Source organism: Centrocercus urophasianus, unplaced genomic scaffold (assembly GCF_019232065.1).
Source record: "Centrocercus urophasianus isolate 14NV4802_14NV808 unplaced genomic scaffold, USGS_Curo_1.0 seq_14, whole genome shotgun sequence".
Taxonomy (NCBI): domain Eukaryota; kingdom Metazoa; phylum Chordata; class Aves; order Galliformes; family Phasianidae; genus Centrocercus; species Centrocercus urophasianus.
In genome coordinates this window covers 38,307,848-38,326,486 of record NW_024884586.1, presented here as the reverse complement: position 1 = coordinate 38,326,486, position 18,639 = coordinate 38,307,848, and the positions used below count along the sequence as shown (strand labels likewise).

Sequence of the window (18,639 nt, the reverse complement as noted above, 5' to 3'; positions counted from 1 at the left end):
TCTTCCAAGAAAAAGTAGCAAGTGTGGTGGAGAAAAGCCACAAACCCTTTCACTACTAACACTTACTGTTACTCAGGTGTGTGAAATGCTAATTCACAACGCTGGGAGGAGGAAAGAAGAGGAAAAGCAGCACACGTTTATTTCTGGATTACTATGCGCTTAAGCACGAACAATAAAGCTGGAATCTGTGGTCTGCCTGTAATGAGCTCACAGCAGTTTAGAAGCACGAAGAGCAAAGCTCACACTTATACAAGCAGCTTAAGGAAGTTTCGAGGACAAAGAACGCGTGCTGATAAACCACCTCCACCAGTATACCTGGGTACAACCAACACACAAAACCCGCCAACCAACCCAAGCTACGTCTGCAGACGCGGGGAAAGGGCTGCTAGCAGGAACGAAACGCGTCTCCCAGGCTGGACCGCTGCTCCCCGTCACAGCACCAAGGCCCACCACGCTCCATTCTGCCGCGTGCCAAGCCACGACCAGAAGCAGGAGCTGAACGGAACCCGCGAGCGCTCTCCAAATAACGCCTTCTGGTGGTTTTGCGCGGGCCTTCACGCCCCACACGTAGCATCCCCGTCAGCAGAGAGTAGCACGAGACATCGCCGCCTTCCCCTTTCCCCCTGCACCACAGCCACAACAGGGCAAGCGCAGGCTAACAGCTCCTCACCCACCCCGCCGCCACGACCGTCCTACCCAGGCGCTGCTCCCCCAGCCCCACCCCTACCGCGGACCACGTGGCCCTGGCTCCGCAGCGCTGCCGCGCGTGCGCCGTGCCCGCTCCCCCTGCCCGGCCGAGGCAGGGGCTCTGAATCAAAATGGCGGCGGCCGGAGCGAGGCCGGGAGGGAGCGGGTGGCGCTGAGCGGGGAGGATGGCGGCTGCGGACAGCTGCCGGAGGTGAGGCGCCGCGGGGAGCCGCGCGGGGGTAGGCGGGCAGGGAGGAGGGCTGAGCTCGGTGTCGCGGTGGGGGAGGACAGGAGGTGAGATCGCCGACCACCCCCCAGTGGGGCTCCCGGGGCCGGGACGTAGCGCCGCGCTCCGGCCGCTGTCGGGCTTTCCCCGAGGCTGCCTCGTCGCGCTGTGCGGGCCCGCGGGGTCTTCGCCGTGGGGGAAGCGGCCCTTCTTGTAGCTGTGCGAGCTAGCGAGCAGGGCGGGCTCGGCCCGCGGGTAGCACGGGGCCGGAGCGCGGGGTTCCGGCCCTAAGGCCGCTCCTGAGCGGCGCTGCCGCCGCCGTACGGGTTCGGGCCCCGCGGGGTTGGAGTGCGGAACTCGGTCCGGCGGCAGCCGTGCCACAGCGGCTCCCGGACCCGCGCCGGGGTTTCTCCGCTGCCTCGCTCGGCTCAGCCCTTCGCGTACTGCTCCCGTCCCTGTGTTGTTCCTGAGGAAACTTGCGGGGCTCAGCGCGCTGTGCCTCTGGAATATTCCTCCTGCGAGTGGGATAGGGACCTGTGTGGTTTCGTGCTTCCACTTGTTCGTCCCTAGCGTGTCTTTTGAGGCATCGGGTGAAAGAGGACACGTAAGTGAAGAGCTAACGTGAAATACAGCGGAAAGGTCACAAAGTGCTCATTGAGGCCATGATTTACGCATTTAGTCTGTGTGAGAATTTTGCCCTGAGAATGCAGCGTTGCTTGAGGATTTGCTCCAAGCCAGTGTAATGTAATGCACGCATCTGAAGCGTTTGGCAGATGCACCGTTGAGATGTGGTCAGTTCAGGTTTGACCACATATTGCATGCTCTGCTCCCTTTTAGAATAGGGGGAAATAAAAGTAGAATCTTGAGTGTAAAAATTTCAGTGCTCGTAACTTTGAGGCACTGAGTAGCTCAATGACTTAAAGCTTCTCCGGCACTGTCTGAAAGATGTTGAGGAGAACTATTCTTCTCAGTCGTCTTTATTGCTTCAGAGTGAACCTTACACCACATTCTCCATTTCTCTGTGTTAGTATGCTGCTTTTTGGGAGGAAGGGGATTCCTGTTCTGATCCCTCTCTACTGGAGCCTTTTGATTTAAGAAAGCATGTTTCCTTCTTCCTGCTCTCCTCTTGGGCGTGGAACAAGTGTCTCTTATTTAGTAGTATGCAGGTTCTGTTGACTGTATAGTTTAAAATGAAGATAATGTACTGTGAAGGTATGGCTCGTGATGTTCTCCCCCTTCACGGAATAACTTAACTTAGTTGATCAATGGCAATGTAAGCGATCTTTGTAAGAACTTGCTACTTTGTTGCACCAAGTAACCTTGTATAAACTTCACATAAGTTCATTCTTACGTGTGAATCTGTGTCTTGGTGAACACGGCTTGATTCTTCGGTTATGGTATTAAGCTGCCAATTGCTGTCTGTTTTTGTTCAGGTTAGTTAGACTTCCACAGCTGAACTGCATTCAGGTCATCTCAGAAATGGAGGTGAATGTTTCTCATAGAATGTACAACCAGTGTCTGTTCTTTGTAGGTAAGGGGGAAGAAAGTATTGAATACTTTGTGTTTTGGCTCAGCTGTGCCTAACCATTGTTTTTCTTGCTTTCAACCTTAGCCAGTATATGAATGGGCTTGATTCTCTGATCTAATTTTGTGTGTTTAAGCATACAAGGAGCACATACATGAGTCATCTTGGTTAGCTTTTTGTGGCATTATTGTAACTGCTGGTTTCTTAAAATCCTTTTGTCCTAATAATGTGAGGGGAGCTTTCTTCAGGCTTCTAGATTCCCTGCTGAGTCATGGATACAGTAGTGTTGTAATGCTTATAGTTGGCATTGACTTATTTGCAAAGAGTCATACATGAAAGAATTGTTTTTATAAGTGCTCCTGGAAGACTTGTGTGAACTTGTCATTGCTTTTTTTTTTAATTTCTTTTCTTTTTTTTTTTTCTCCTGTTTTTTAAGCTTGTTGGGATGCTCAGAACTTTTCATTATGGAGGCACGTTGCTCATTCTTTAAGTAGAGTAAATATGCTGCCTTTGCAGGCAGCTGTTTGAATATAATTCAGTGGAGCTGTCAGAGCTTGATGAATAGACTAACAAAACAGGGAGCTTGGCTTTGAAAGAGGCTTTTCAAGTTGCTGCATACCTGGTATCAGGTTTACACCTGTCTGATAGTTACTGATGGTAACTAACCTGGTGGCTTGGATGGTGGCTTCCTCTGTCCTCCTTTGCAGGTTGCACTGGTGCTGTGGTAGCTTCTATGTGGTCCTGTGCATGGCTGTAGCAGGATGAGTGATGCTAGCTAACCCTGGTGCTGTACTAGCGTGTGGTCCTGATGTATTGGACCACGTATAAGAAAAAGCAGATGTGTTCTGATAGCCCCACAGTGATGACAGAGGTAACTGTAGCCGCCTTGCAGAATCAAAAAGGCATAACATCCTATGGACGTCCCACATGGGATAATGTGAACTACGTGCAGTCCATCTTCTGAAGAAGAAATAAGTGTTCTTACTACTGAAAAAAATATGAGTGTTCTTGTGCAAATCCTGATAGAAAACTTCTAGGTTCCATCTTAATTGCTGTTTTTGCATTTCTGAACATATTTACATTAATTTTTGTATCTAGTACTAGATCTCTGACTTGCACCACTTTCTCAAACAACAAGACTAGAAAACCTGTTGTACAGACTTCTAGTGCAGGCTGGGAATCCTTGTTCACATCTAAGTTTCCAGTGAGTCATATAATTACTATATGTCAGTTTCATTATCCAAGCTCTTTCAAGAATGAGGCTTATCAATGTATCTTTGAATAGAAGCAACTATAGATTTTTAGAGGATTATGTCCTTTGTTGCTTACCAATGTGCCTAAACTATAGTATGAAGGGACTGCAGATGCAAAGTTCACTGGTCTTAGTTTTTGTGCCTATTTAGTCTGTCCTGCACGTCTCCCAAGCAGGATGCCAGTTGTAATGATGTCTTCTGCATAATGAATGGGTGCTAGGAGATATGAAGTGTTTTATGTAGACCGTGTCAGCCCTGTCTTGGTGAGAGTAGAAATGGGCAAGAAGAAAAATGGATGGGAAGGAGTTGAATGCCTAAAGCCTGAATGTGTTCAGAAATGCAAAAGCAGCAATTAAGATGGAACCTAGAAGTTTTTTATCAGGATTTGCACAAGAACACTCATATTTTTTTCAGTAGTAAGAACACTTATTTCTTCTTCAGAAGATGGACTGCACGTAGTTCACATTATCCCATGTGGGACGTCCATAGGATGTTATGCCTTTTTGATTCTGCAAGGCGGCTACAGTTACCTCTGTCATCACTGTGGGGCTATCAGAACACATCTGCTTTTTCTTATACGTGGTCCAATACATCAGGACCACACGCTAGTACAGCACCAGGGTTAGCTAGCATCACTCATCCTGCTACAGCCATGCACAGGACCACATAGAAGCTACCACAGCACCAGTGCAACCTGCAAAGGAGGACAGAGGAAGCCACCATCCAAGCCACCAGGTTAGTTACCATCAGTAACTATCAGACAGGTGTAAACCTGATACCAGGTATGCAGCAACTTGAAAAGCCTCTTTCAAAGCCAAGCTCCCTGTTTTGTTAGTCTATTCATCAAGCTCTGACAGCTCCACTGAATTATATTCAAACAGCTGCCTGCAAAGGCAGCATATTGTACTCTACTTAAAGAATGAGCAACGTGCCTCCATAATGAAAAGTTCTGAGCATCCCAACAAGATATTTTATAGCTTACAGTCTGAAGTTCTGCACAGCTTCTGTACATCACTTTCTATATGTTATTTCCTGTCTTTTGGTTTGTTGTTGTTTCTGTTTTGTATTCGTTTCCAGTGTTCTGGCATGAGGTGCTCATGTCAGAGATGTTACCTGCAACCAAGGTGATCTGTATGTTCTCAATTTCTTGTCCTGGGGACTAGAGCAGAGCACTCTCTTGTTTTATTGGGATGTGTGTGAGGTTCTAGGTAGATGTTTAGCCCAAACATTTGTCCACAGCTGCTTTTTCCTGCTTCCGGCAGTCTCTTCAGCTGCATTGGTGAAGCTGTTTACATGGCTTCATTCTGAAAATTGATATCTTCATCTGAAATTGATATCTGAAAAATAAGCGACTAGAACACAGAACAACTTTAGATAAGGCCCTAAATCTGGGGCATCATATTTCAGTGAAAAGCTTGCTTGCTTCCATGGTACAGAGGCAAGGCCAGGTAGGCAATGTGGTAGCAGAACTGTGCCTGAAGCATGTTGGGTTGAAGTATGTGTGTAACTAGATATCAGATTTAAATCCAGTTTGCTTACTTCATGTGTGCAACTGCTGTAGAACATTACGCCACGCAGTGCTAACTGTGTACTTCAACAGCTTGTGGAACTTGTGAGCTTTCAGATCTCAGCCTGCTGAAGTTTTCCTGATGTCTGTAGATTTAAATTGTTTCTCTAAATGGAAAATAGGAATTATCATGTTTTACCAGAGTGGTCTAGCATCCAAAATATTTTAACAGTATTCAAACCTGATTAGGTAGAAACAGCCCTTAGTATGATGAGTGTAGAGGGGAAAATTGGATAGGTGACCGTCAAGGGTAATGTTTTTCCAGATTGGTTTCTTAAGTTTCAGAAGTATTTTCAGGAGATCTTGTTTTGTTTTTCAAATTCGACGTTCAAACACTACCTGTTATCCATGTGTCCGTTTGGTTGGTAAGTCCTGTTTGATCTCTGTGCACAAATATTGTCTGGGTTCTCACTTTGTGTTCTGTATAGTGTTTGTACTAAACTGGTCAGTTGTTCCTGTATATGAAGGATGGGATATTTTGTCTGTGCTTCTTTGCTTTTCTTAGCTGTACTGGACTGACAACACTGTATGATGTTATAAACACTAGACTTTTTTTTTTTTTTTTAATCTCTCAAGAATCTCTTTCTAGTGCTGCTGTTAGTGCTAGACTTTAACTGCCCTCTTTGATATGGGATTATTTTAGGATACTGACTTGGGTCTTTTAAGATGAATCTCCTTTTCCTGATGCTCTTCATCATTTCAAGTCTTAACTGTCTTCTTATCTGGGAAGTGCTTTAGGCATTGATCAAGCTACTTAAGAGCATGAGAAATCCTACTCTAACTTGAAAGCCTTGTCCAAAGTTAGTTAAAATTGTTGCACTGTAAACCACTTCATGCTTCTGCTGATGGGAAATGTGACAAAACGGAAAAGGTTTACTTGAAACAACTTAATGGCTATTGCTTGATCTTTTAGTTATGCGTTTTGTGAGAGGACTCCTTTCTTACAATCTAGTGCTGAGATTTTAATTAAAGTTTGGAATACAAGGAGCAAGAATATCTGTCTTATGAAAGCATCATACCATGTAAAGTTGTACCTCTTCACATACAGGTCAGTGTTTTATGAGTGACTTGGTAGACTACTTTGCATTAAGGAGAAATTGAAACGCTGCTTTGCTTATCATTTGCTACTCAGTGTCTTTACTGTGGTGAAATATGTAAAACACTTCAGTGGTGGGTAGGTTATTCTAATTGCTTTTACAATAATCAGTATAATTGATTAAAGCTTCTTTTCATATTATTTTCCTGACACTAAAATTGGGAGCTGAAGAAAAGACCTTTTAAATTAATAAATCTGATCAGAAACCAGTTAGCACAAGCCCAGAAAATATCACCTACCTTATTATTCTTACCCTTTTGATTCTCTCCTGCTTTTTGTTTTTCATAGTGATTCTTGATGTGGATAGATGATAAAACTGGTTCCTTGACTGCTGGAACTAAAGAACCAGATTTGCTGTCACTTTCATGCTCTTTGACTTTGTCTAAGAAGATGCAAGCCCTCTTTGAAGCTTTCCTGATGCTGTGATTATAGTGCTCATCTGTTAGATTCTGTATTTTTTTAATAGGAGTCTGTGCTGAAGCTCTTCATACAATTGGAGGCATTTAGAGGATTTCTCATCTACTCAGATGTTTGCTTTCTTAAAATATGTGGAAGACAAACTACTTCAGAACCTGCTTGTGATATTTGGCTGGATGATCAGAGCATCTCACTGGAACGGGTTGCCCAGAGAGGCTGTGGATGCCCCATCCCTGGATGCATTCAAGGCCAGGCGGAATGTGGCTCTGGGCAGCCTGGTCTGGTGGTTGGTGACCATGCACATAGTAGGGGGGTTGAAAGTAGATGATCGCTATGGTCCTTTTCAACCCAGATTCTGTGACTTCCTCTTGGAGAAGGGGGAGCAGTATAAACATACACAGAGTGAAATTTTCTATTTTTCATTAAAAAAAAAAAAAGGCTGATCACATACAGAAGTGTGTTAAAGGTTGACGCTTTGTACCTTAGTCTATCCTGTAGTGGGCATCTCAGTTCCAGATGTCTGAAGATGTGAAATAAATACATTATAGAGATTTTTTTTTTCCAGTTTACAGGTTCCTGGATTTTTTTTAAGTCGTTGTAGTAGTGGTTGCAGTTGAAAGACATAAAATCAAATTCCTTACGGTTTTATTTTAAGTTGAAGATAGCTCATTGCAAACTGATAAAGGTGTTTGTAGGAAAACTTTTAAGATATGTTTATCGTGCTTCAGGCACTGGCATGACAGAAAATGGTGAGTTGACAAAATGTACACTGAAGGTTTGTGTTATTCAGTGTAGTTATGGCCTTGTTACTGAACAAGGAGGAATATAAGCTGTGTCAGTATTCCTCACCACCTGAAAGGCTATGCTTAGTACTGCTGAACTGAAAGCAAGCACCGCAGTGTCTACAGAGGAACGTATGTGAGAAAATTAGGAGCTGCTGTTCAGTGTTCTGGTAAGTCTGCTCCTGGTGCTCCCCCCAGCCCACATGTACTAAGTCTCTCTGTCTCGTCTGTACTTTATTTTCTGTGCTTGTTTTGAGTATTTAGCTTGTCTAAATTTTGGATAGGAATATGTGTTTAGTGCCTTAGCAGAGATGGGATGTGAAATTCAACTTTTTAAGTCAAAGGCGATGTTTAAGACAATTTTTTTCTCTTCTGAAAACATAACATAGTTTGGATCAGACGATGTACCTGCTGCTTCTTGATTGTTGAATCTGCAGGTTTTAGTCCTTTATTGAATGCTTTTTGAAACACGCATTTGGACTTGAAATACCAGAATAACTTTTTAGTGTACTAGGGCTGTTATATAGTACAAGATTATCCTCCCTATAATGGTGGTTTGTAGTTGAAGATGTGAAACTGGAGGCTTGGTAGTTCTTGGTGAAGTGACTCAGATATGTTTCTGTAGTGGATCAAAACAGCTGCTTCTTTAAGTAATTGAATTTAAACTTAAAAAAGAAAATTAAATTCTTGCTGTAACCTGGGCTCTATGTTAAGCTGCTTTTCAAGCTTGAATTACAAGGTTCAAACAGTAATACTCAGAACTATAGTCCTAAATCAAATTTTCCAAAAGACCTGTTTGTACTGCTTAAGGCTTTTCCATTTTAAGGAAAATACTGTTTGTTTGGCCTTGCTGCATGTTTATCAAGATTGTTTAGTTTCTTTGAGAATATCCAAAGTAATTCTGTTACTGTGTAAGTTACTCATTTCATTATTGGCTCAAAAATTACCACTCTGAGTAACAGGCTTGTGATGATGTACTTCTCCTCCATCACCCTTAGGGATCTTTCCATTTCTACCCTGCTTTCCTCCTCCCCTCATTGTGATTTATTTCACCTCCCAACTTTATTTTTCTGAAGAGCTAACTTAGAAAATGATGCCTTATGACTAGGTTTTATCTTCATTAAGGCTGACGTGTATTAAGACCTTGGTGATTCTCAATACTCTTGAGAATGCTTATTTAAACATCTTGTGAATTTGAGTTTCATCTGTGTTTTAAATTTGGAAGGAAATGTAATTTGGTTTTTTTCTCTCTATGTCTGTGTATATATATATGTGTGTGTACAAGGTACGTATGTTGGCAGGTGATTAGAACAGTCATTTGGGTGAAGTTGGAAGTAAGACTGCTACTGCTTTTTGGTTGTTTTTTTTTTTCATATACTGATGAAATCTTCAAATATGGGAAGAATTGAAGAAGATTTGGTAAGTGTAGCGTACACTGGCAAAGGCTCTTCTTTCTGTACTTAATTTGAGTATGCAGGAATAGTAGTATCAAGGAAAGATGAGTGAACTTTCTCATAAAATAAGATGAAGAATAAAAGATTGTTTTAATGAAATACTTCCTCTGAGTACACCAGCAGTTTTGCTTTTATTCTATATTTTCTGATTCATTTTTTAAGAGAATCTTACTTTTGTGATCTTCTAGGGCAGCTGAAAAGTTCAGTTTCTATGAAAGGAGAGGGAAGAGTTAAGGCATATCAACAGAGTGCTCAAAGGGCAAGTTTGCTTTAATAGTTAAACAAAAACATAGAAACAACCTCTTGTAACTGCCATCTTAATGTCTGTACAGATGAGGTATGTGTAGCTATTGCTGTATTCATTCAATAAAACTGTGTAAATGAATGATGCATCAAGATGTGCTTCATTCCTTTTGGCTCTTCTGTAGAACCTGCATGTTCATGTCACAAGATAAAAAGTGAATGCTATAGAAATGCAAGAGAGCTGCTCTTTTTTGCCAAGAGAAAAATGTGAAGAAAGATCCAGCTTAATTGCTAGCTAACTGGTAGATTGGTTTTCTGACCAAGTCTTTCCTTCTTTAATTGATGGATTTTACCATAGTGAAAGTCTTTTCTGTTGCATTTGAAATAGGTTTTTATATCGAGTGAGAACAAACATCAAATTTTGAGAGCATTTAGTTCTGGCTGTGGTGGCATGGAATCTAAGTGTAGATGCTAGAGTGGCGGTATAGCTTTTTTCAAAGGATTTTGATGGCTTGTAGGCATATCTGATGTTTTCTTGAGGAGAGGCACTGTAGTGCTATTGTTTTTCTTACTGCACGTGTACTACAATGTCTGTTTTCAGACAACTGAAACCTTTGAAGTATTTGGCATAGGAAAAAATTTTTGCATCAGATGTTGTTAGATAAATATTAGGCATTGATGTCAGTGTGGCTTTTAATTTTTTCCTTGATAGAAAAGCCCAACCGAAACTTTTAAGTATGCAAGCTTTTCAATAACTGTTTAAAATCTTATGTGTAGCAATATTTGTATTGTGATTTGTACAAACAGGTGTGAGATCACCACCGAAGTTGTGTTTTGGTACATTAAAAATATCTAGGGAAGGGAAAAAAGAAATTAAAATAGCTTGTGGATTTTACCTGGAATATCAGACTTCCTCAAAGCATCATTAGTCTGTAAGCAGCTGACAGATGAACTCAGCTCTCAGATGAACTGCACACAGTATTTATGCAGTATTTATGCAGTAATTAACTCAACTTTATATTGCTGCCTGTTTCAATGTGTAGCCTAGACGTGGAAGAGGCTGCCATGTGTTGTTAAGAAATGGGAGAAGAGGTAGCATGGTAATGCCAAAACCTGAGCCTGGGAAACAGCAGGGGAGGGTTCTGACTGTGCAGCAGGGCCAGATGAGTCACTTGTGGAGACTGAGCCTGAGGTCGGAGAATTAAATCGATGACTGTGAGGGCAGAGCTTTGCGTAGCTGTGAGGCAGCATAATAGCAATTGTTTGCTCTCTCTGTGTTGATAGCTGTGTCTTGTTACAGTTGTGGCTGACTATCAGACAGACTTGCAGAACTTTTTTTTTTTTTTTTTTTTTTTTTTTTTTGGTTTTTAATTGACAGTTTTTTAAAAATTTTTTTTTTTTTTTTTTTTTTTTTTTTAATTCTGCATTGCCTGTCACTCTGTGAGATAGTTGTGTGATGGATCAGCCATCTAAAATGACTTGTTCTGAGATCAGGTAAGCCCCATTTGAAGGGAAGCAGGGAAACAGTTTGACTGGAGCAGAAGAATGAGGGAAGGTAAGGCTCCTTGTTTGCTTGATTTCAGTGGTAGTGCTGGATGATGTGGGTATCAAGATCTGATGGGCAGGGGGACCTTGGGGGAAAAAAAAAAAAAAAGCTGCCCTGTCCCCCTCAGTGGGACATCTTCAGCAACGGTTGCTACCTGAAGGGCTGTTAACCACAGCCTAGCTGAGAGGAACAAACTGTACAGGTACAGAATAAAAGAAGTACAGGCCAAAGGAGGAGCTGTAGTTCAACCAGCTTGATGATTGACATTTTATAAGTGAAGCACTTTCATGGTGAGTCCTTGCGGTAGTCAGCACTGCATCCCTTACCATTTTCTGCTAGCTCTACCCTAGGTTTGCAGACAACTTGAGGGAGATCTTTCTTCCTTCTGATTTCTTAAGAGCTATGTAGTTAAAAAAGAAAAAAGAAGAGTTCTTGTAACTGCTTTCATTAAGATGTTTAAATTTAGAGTGACAGATGACTGAATGGGGACAAGTGGCAGAGCTGTACTTGAAGGGCAGAGCTACTTGTAGCTGCAGCAGAGGATCAAACACAGACATGGTCCTGTCAGGTCCCTGGTGTGGGTTATGTTGCTTCAAAAATGTTTGCCAGGATGAGAAGGGGACATCTCTGCTGTAGGGATGAGCACATGGGATTGGGAGTGCTTATTTTTGAAGGTTGTGCCAATGGAGTATTATTCAAACTGGATGTTATGTTTGGCTATGGGAAGCAGGAAGCCTTCTGGTTGCTTCTTGCGCCTCTTACCTCCTGTGAGGGTATTTTGATCGTTCAGGAAGCTGGTACAAGGAACTTGCCGTGCTGGGGAGGAGAACCCCGCAGAAGAGATTTCTCTTATTTGGTTGCTGACAAAATGGAGAAGCTTCATGAAGATGGCAATAGTAGCTGAGGTGAGTGCTACTGAAGAAATGTGTGTGGAACCACAGTATCAGTGAACCACCTTATTTGTTTTCATGTACATTATCTTGTGTGTTTTGAATCAAGAATGAGGCTGTTTTGGCTGGATCTGATACTTGTTGTGGCTTGTAACTGTTAACTGTAGAAACTCTACTTAAGCTGCAGTTGAACTGGCAGTTTTACAACTGTGCTTCAATCCTTTCCTGAACAAGAAAAAATGAATGCTTTTTTAATGAAATACCTGATGCACGCCATCAAATGGACTAGACTCAATTACTTCTTGAGTTTTTTTTTTTTTTTACTAAGTTCTAGTGTTCCACCTTCCAGCTTTTGTATTGTAAGTAAGTGAATCCATTAGTCCCTAAAAGCATTAGAAATGTTGTTAGCAATTGGTTCTGCAAAACTGTTGTATCAAAAAGCAAAAGCTGCACAGGGGAAGCGTGCTGCTGTGTAAGAACAAAAAGATACGCAGGAAGGATGGCTCTCAGAACAAAGTAATGAGAGTGTATTGAGGAAATTCTTATGAACGCGTGGTAATATTTGAGTGGCGTTTTTGGTCACAGGAGAAAGACTGCAGTGGAAGTACTTGAGATTCTGTCAGCAAATATCTCATAAAGGCATGTGCAGGAAGGAATATGATAATGCAGAAACACTGAAGGACTGAGGAATGATGTCTTTAATGGTTGTAAGCAGCAGAAATAGTGCAAGAAGAAACTGTAACTGTACAGTAGCTGACCAGTAGGATCATGTGTTGACTGCAGCCAAAATAAGACTGTAGGGACAACCTGTGAGCTGACTTAGGAATGGAGTCTATTCTCATTGGAAGGCCAACTGGTACGTGGGTCCAAGATTTTCAGTCTCCTTTGTGATCTGGAATTATTGTTTGGCAAACCGTTGAGTCATCACCAGAGGTTTCTGTTCCTGGTAAAGCTGTGGGATTTAATGAGGGAACATAGGCTGTGATCGAAAGAGTGCTGTTTTTGAAGGAAAAATGAAAATGCAAATTGTGGGGGGCAGGGGGGAAAGACAGGTGCTGCTTGCTTGTTTTATCAAAGTAGATAGAAGCAGAGCATAGTGTTTCAGATGGCCTTATTAGTAACCTTGTACTCTCAGAGGAATTGTACTGAATGTGAACGGTGAGTTGGATTTATACCCACTGTTGTGTACAGGAAGCTCCCAGATGCTCATTTAGAGTGAATGGCTCTCTGTGAAATAACTGGGCTTGGAAAAGAGGGAAAACATCTCCAATAGGAGACTGTAGGGTATATCCCACTGAGATGGTACTTGATGTGAGGCAGCAGCGCTGAAATCTGGAGACAGATCTTCCATATGGTGGGGGTTTGAGCCAAGATTTCCCTGCCTTAGTAGACTTGCTAATTTAAAACAGCATCTTGTGTTCTAAGTGGGTCACAGCTCGAGCAAGAGAAGGAATTCCCTTTTGGAATGGAACAAGGATCTTTATGGGGAAGTCTCAAAGAACAAAAGAACAGAACTATAAATTGTGAAAACTGTACAGGTTACCTGCTGTTTCTCACAAAAAGCACCAATGCCATTGACAGATCAGCTACTTGAATAAAAGCATTTTGAAATACAATACATAAAGATTTTTACCTTTGTTCCACTGCTGCCTTTTCTGTGCAGGAAGAAGTCTCTCCCAGAGTAGGTGACTCAGGATACCTTTCATGTGTACCACTGCTGTGAAGGATGGGCAGCTGGAAGTTGCTGCCTGACAAGATAATTTAATGCTGTCTAGAACTTGGGTAGATGTGATAAAGCCTAATCTGTTTACTTCCTTCTCTTTAAAAATAAAAAAAGTTGTTCATCAAAACAAAAGTTGTATTTTGAAAGTCTTTTAGATTCCTCAAAGTGTAACATGATGTTATGTCAAAGTAACATGCAGTTATTCTAGATGGGCTAAAGTGAACTCTTCTAACTTTCTCTGTAAATAGGCATGTTTATACCTAGCTACTCTGTTCAGTGATATTGATAAAGATCTGATGAATGGGATTTTTGATTTTTTTTATCTTTAACTTTATTCTGGTCTGAATTGCACTAATGTTCCTTTCAAGTGAATTTCTAAAAGTAAGAAGTCTTAAGAATATGAGCAGTTATTTTACTTCAAGAGACTGAGTTCTTGCTGATTTTGCTAAAAGAAGCATTTTGAATTGAGCTTACGGAATGTCAAGGAAGTCTGCAGTGAGAATATCATCAGTCAGAATAGGCTTGCAGCAAACTGGTAGGTGCTTGCAACCAACTGGAAGGACCAGTGATGAATAGAGATCGTATATAAAAATATAAAAATATTTAAGTTGCTTGGGAGGAATTTCCTGTTATGTGTGGTGTTATACTAGTGTGATTTGGTTAGTCTATGTTGTTTTAAGTGCTGGAACATCTTTGATATCCCTCTGAATACAATGTGCTGATGTTCAATGTCTCTGTTCATAGTCTGACCTGTTGTTACCTGCAGATGATGTAACTTAATTGTTTCTGGGATGTGAGCTGGCCATATTGTGCTCTGAATTGCTTTGCTGATCATAAAAAGTCTACTTTGAACACCATAAAGATAGTACTGAAAAGATGGCTTTTTTTGTGTTTGCAACTGCTAACATGCTTCTCAGAGTTTTCTTCTTTTCTCTAGGGTGTGCATATCTCCAAGGCTATATGGTATTGTACTTTATTTGAATATAATTATTCTAACTTGTGGTCCCGTTACCCAGAGGACATGATGAAAAGTAGCTTTTTTTCTAAAGCTCAGCACTATGAGTCTGGGTAGGTCAGGGAATAAAAGGCTAGGACTGCTTCTCCTTACTGGGTATGCATAGTACTTCGAGAAAATGCAAGTGCTTTAAAATTCATGCTCAGCTTTAATAAAGGGTTCTCTGTGGTAGCTGGAACGCCTGATTTGATACAAAGAACATCCAATGCAGTTGCTTTTGCAATCTGGTTATATCTGCCTTTTCTTGCCTTTTTTTTTTTTTTTTGTACGTGTAACTGCTGATGTGGCTTAAGTTCTGATGTTTTGCTTAATTTTTTTTTTTCTTTCCTATCTGGTAAATAATAGTTTTCTAGTCTCAAATAATGAATAACAATATTGGTTCCTTGCTTTTGTACAGTACTAAACCACAGTAGAATCTTTCAGATATATTAGCTACATCTCACTATCATCTGTATATTTTGTGTAACGGTAAAGCTTGATTGCTTGACTAGTTTGAAAGTAAATATCAAACAGGGTTCTGTATGGATTTGCATATGTGTCAGACAGTGGTATGGACAATTAGTCCTTCAACACTTCAGTTGTTCAAAATTTCCCTTGTACAAAGACTGCATTTTCAGCAGGATAAGGAGGTGAAAGACTAATGAGATTATGCTGTGATCACTTCAGAGCCATAGGGCACAATATGCTTCTAACTAGGATTTGCTTGAGTTCAAGGTACAAAATACTCCAGGGAAGTCTTCCAATATCCAGGCGTCTGTGTGTGCAGTACATGATTAGATTCGAAAGGAGGCACAAGAAATGTTGGTGTATGTAAATTAGCAGAATGACTGACAGTAGTGCCTGTTTTGCTGAAATGCGTTTCATTCCTTCTTCACTGGAACCCAGTATGTTTGGTTTTTCTTCTTACAAATTTATGAGATGTACATATATGTATATCACTTCTATATGTTTATTTTTACATTTATACAGCTTTATCACTATTTTTTACATCGTCCTTTATTTTGTAAAATTAAGTTGCGTATTTGAAGTTTAGTGAGTGAATTCGTTCTGTATGAGATAGTCCTGGGTGTACAGTGTGACAGTGCTCTTGTGCTAAGCCCTTACGTAACATTGTTTTATATACTGGATATTTTAGGAGCTGTTTCAGGTGTTCACACTTTTGGGGAATAGATATTCAGTGCCTGAGTTTACAAAACATAAATAGTATCAGACTGTTCTGTCTATTTCTTATTTTGTGATCTTTGTCCATCTTTTGGGTAGAGTCAGGGGAAGCAGATGTAAAATATTAACTTCAAACCTGAGACTTACTTGCATATATTGAATGTTTGGCAGTCAAAAAAAAAAAAAAAAAAAAAAAAAAAAACTTTTTTCCTTTTTTATTTTCAACTCCTAAGCTCTTTACCATGCCAGGAAGACAAGTGTTAACTTTTTTGGCCATCTAATGGACAAGTTATCACATCACAGCTGAACATTGAAGCAGGAAATAGGATGGCAATGGCTTTATTCCAGGGCTCCATGCAAATGAACCAAGTCCAATTTTAGCTGAGAAAAGGGAAGCTGTTGAGCTATATACCCAGCATACCCAGGATACCTGCCCTTATTTGTAAGACAGTTGGAGTTGGAACTGAAAGGCTACTCTTATCTCCACAAAGCTTGTACTAAATGCAACTAGTTTCATATGGGAGTGGATGCAAATTCTAGACAACATAATCTGTGTGGGTGTACATATCAGCTGGGTGAGTTGCTGCTCTGATGAAGTCTTTTCTATGTGGTTTTCCTTAAATCTGTGAGAATTCTCATTTATAGAGAAGAGGTCTGCATCTGTATGAGTATCATCATTCTAGAATAACTATCTTATTTCTGTACAAGAGGAGGAGAGAAGTATGAATAAGACTGAACTGATCCTACAGCTTGTGTTTGCAGAGATTTGCTGATGTTGTCCATTTTGTGATGAGGGCATTGAGTGCACCCTCAGTAATTTGCAAATGACACCAAGTTGGCTGGAAGTGTGGATCTGCCTGGGGGTAGTGAGGCTCTGCAGAGGGATTTGGACAGGCTGGACAGCTGGGCTGAAGCCAATGGGATGAGGTTCAATAAGGCCAAATGCTGGGTCCTGCACTTTGGCCACAACCGCAGGCAACACTACAGGCTTGGGGCAGAGTTGCTGGAAGACTGCATAGAGGAAATGGGCCTGGGGGTATTGATTGATGCTTGGCTGAACATGAGCCAGCAGTGTGCCCAGGTGGCAAAGAAGGCCAGTGGCATCCTGGCTTGCATTAGAAACAGTGTCGCCAGCAGGAACAGGGCAGTGATTGTCCCCCTGTATTCAGCTCTGGTGAGGCTGCACCTCGAGTATTGTGTCCAGTTTTGGGCCCCTCACTGCAAGAAAGACGTAGAACCCGCTCCAGGGCCTCAAAGAAGAGCGACAAAGCTGGTGAGGAGCACAGGGCTTATGAGGAGCGGCTGAAGGAGCTGGGATTGTTCAGTCTGGAGAAGGGGAGGCTCAGGGGAGACATCGTTGCTCTCCATAACCACCTGAAGGGAGGTTGTAGTGAGCTGGGGGTCAGCCTCTTCTCTCATGTAACTGGTGATAGGACTAGAGGGAATGGCTTCAAGCTGTGCCAAGGGAGATTTAGGCTGAATATTAGGAATTACTACTTCTCTGAAAGAGTGGTCAGGCACTGGAATCGGCTGCCCAGGGAGGTGGTGGAGTCACCGACCCTGGAGGTGTTCAAGGAATGTTTGGACTTTGTGTTGAGGGTATGGTTTAGTAAGAACTATTGGTGATTGGTTGGACTGGATGATCTTGTAGGTCTTTTCCAATCTTGGTGTTTCTATGATTCTGTGTATGTTTTGGTTCCAATTTCGTACTGAACAGTCTTACTGTGCCAGGAGAAAGGCATTTTATTTTCCTCAACCTGTGAACTGAATCTGCTTACAGACAAGGCCAGAAGTACCAGGTTGTAAGCAATTGGCACTACGCTCCTACATACAGGAGCTCCCACTTTCTGTTTCAGCAAGCCTGTAGTTAGTCTGCAGTTGTCAATATGCAGTGCTGGTAGAACTGCTGTATTGTTGGGATTGTCTTCCGCCTTTGTGGAGTTCAGATAGCAGTAAAAGGCTACAGCTTTGTGAGGGAGACCTGGACTGAAAGCCCTTTCACAGTAGGGATTCTGCCTGTATGTCATGTCTAGTGTGAGGCGTTGTGGTTCTGTTCTGAAAATACTTGCTGACCACAGAAATATCATGTGGCCTCCCGGGAACGTTGTTCTTAGGCAGCAGATAGCTGGAAATAAGGCACCCCTGATGTACAATAATGCATCACTCCTATGCCAATACCTGATCTAAACCCTTCCTCTTCATGTAAACAACCCTCAAGTCCCATGATGCTTCTTTTGACCCAACCCCATTCTTAGAGCAATCTACAGTCTCTCCTGGCCTATTGCTTTCTGCTCCTCATGATCTTTTCTTCATGCTGCATTTGTCTGAGATGCCAGGTGTGCTTCTAATTATCATCATATCTCACCTCTCCAGCAGAATGAAAACTCCCTCTTCTGAGCTTGTGCCAGAAATAAATGAATTATTAAGGCAGGGAGAGGAGATGAGGTACGGTGCTGCAGCTTCCTTGAAACACTGCTCTTGCATGGAATGTAGCTGTGCGGTTTGGCAAACTGGAGGTGCATGGAGAAAGTTGGTAGCATGCAGGAGGTGTGGCAACACCCATACCACCCATGGGTAGCTGTGTGTTCACTGCTAAATCTAAAGGGTTTGAGTCTATACTAAGAACTTTTCAGACTCAGTATTTCTCTTCCTAATCTGTACATTTGTGTTCTGCTTGGGGTGCATGTGTTCAGTTGATTGAAAAGGAGCTTTTCAGTGATAGTTTTTACTTCTATAGTATCAATGTTTTATCACAGTTAATAGAAGAAATAGAAGAAAGTACTCATTTGTATATGTGACACAAGTTCTTGTTCAAGTTACTTTAGCATTGACTTCCTACAGTATTTTCAATTGCCTAATAAAAGAATAGTTAAAATCTAGATAATGGGCAAATTACTATTTTTTTCAATATTATTATTTACCTATTTCTTAGGCACAAGTTCTGACTTGAAAAGTGAAACTGAAAGAGAGATATGTGGCCAATGTGAAATCCAAGTTTACCTGAAAGCAGTACTGATGGTATAACCTCAACAGATAGGTTTATTCCACTTTTTC

The 18,639-nt window shown here is 41.6% G+C and overlaps 1 protein-coding gene across 4 annotated transcripts in view; it reads left to right on the top strand.

The window, feature by feature from the left end:
- Positions 1-797: 797 nt before the first annotated feature.
- The window catches only part of BTBD7 (BTB domain containing 7), a 51,584-nt gene continuing 33,742 nt past the window's right edge, over positions 798-18,639 (top strand). For 2 of the 4 annotated variants that reach the window (XM_042813365.1, XM_042813362.1), the window contains exon 1: positions 798-898. The gene's annotated coding sequence lies outside the window, so the exon portion shown is untranslated. Of the gene's footprint in view, positions 899-10,732; positions 10,806-10,862; positions 11,702-18,639 lie in introns of those variants that run through there. The other 2 variants (XM_042813364.1, XM_042813363.1) reach the window with 2 other exon arrangements.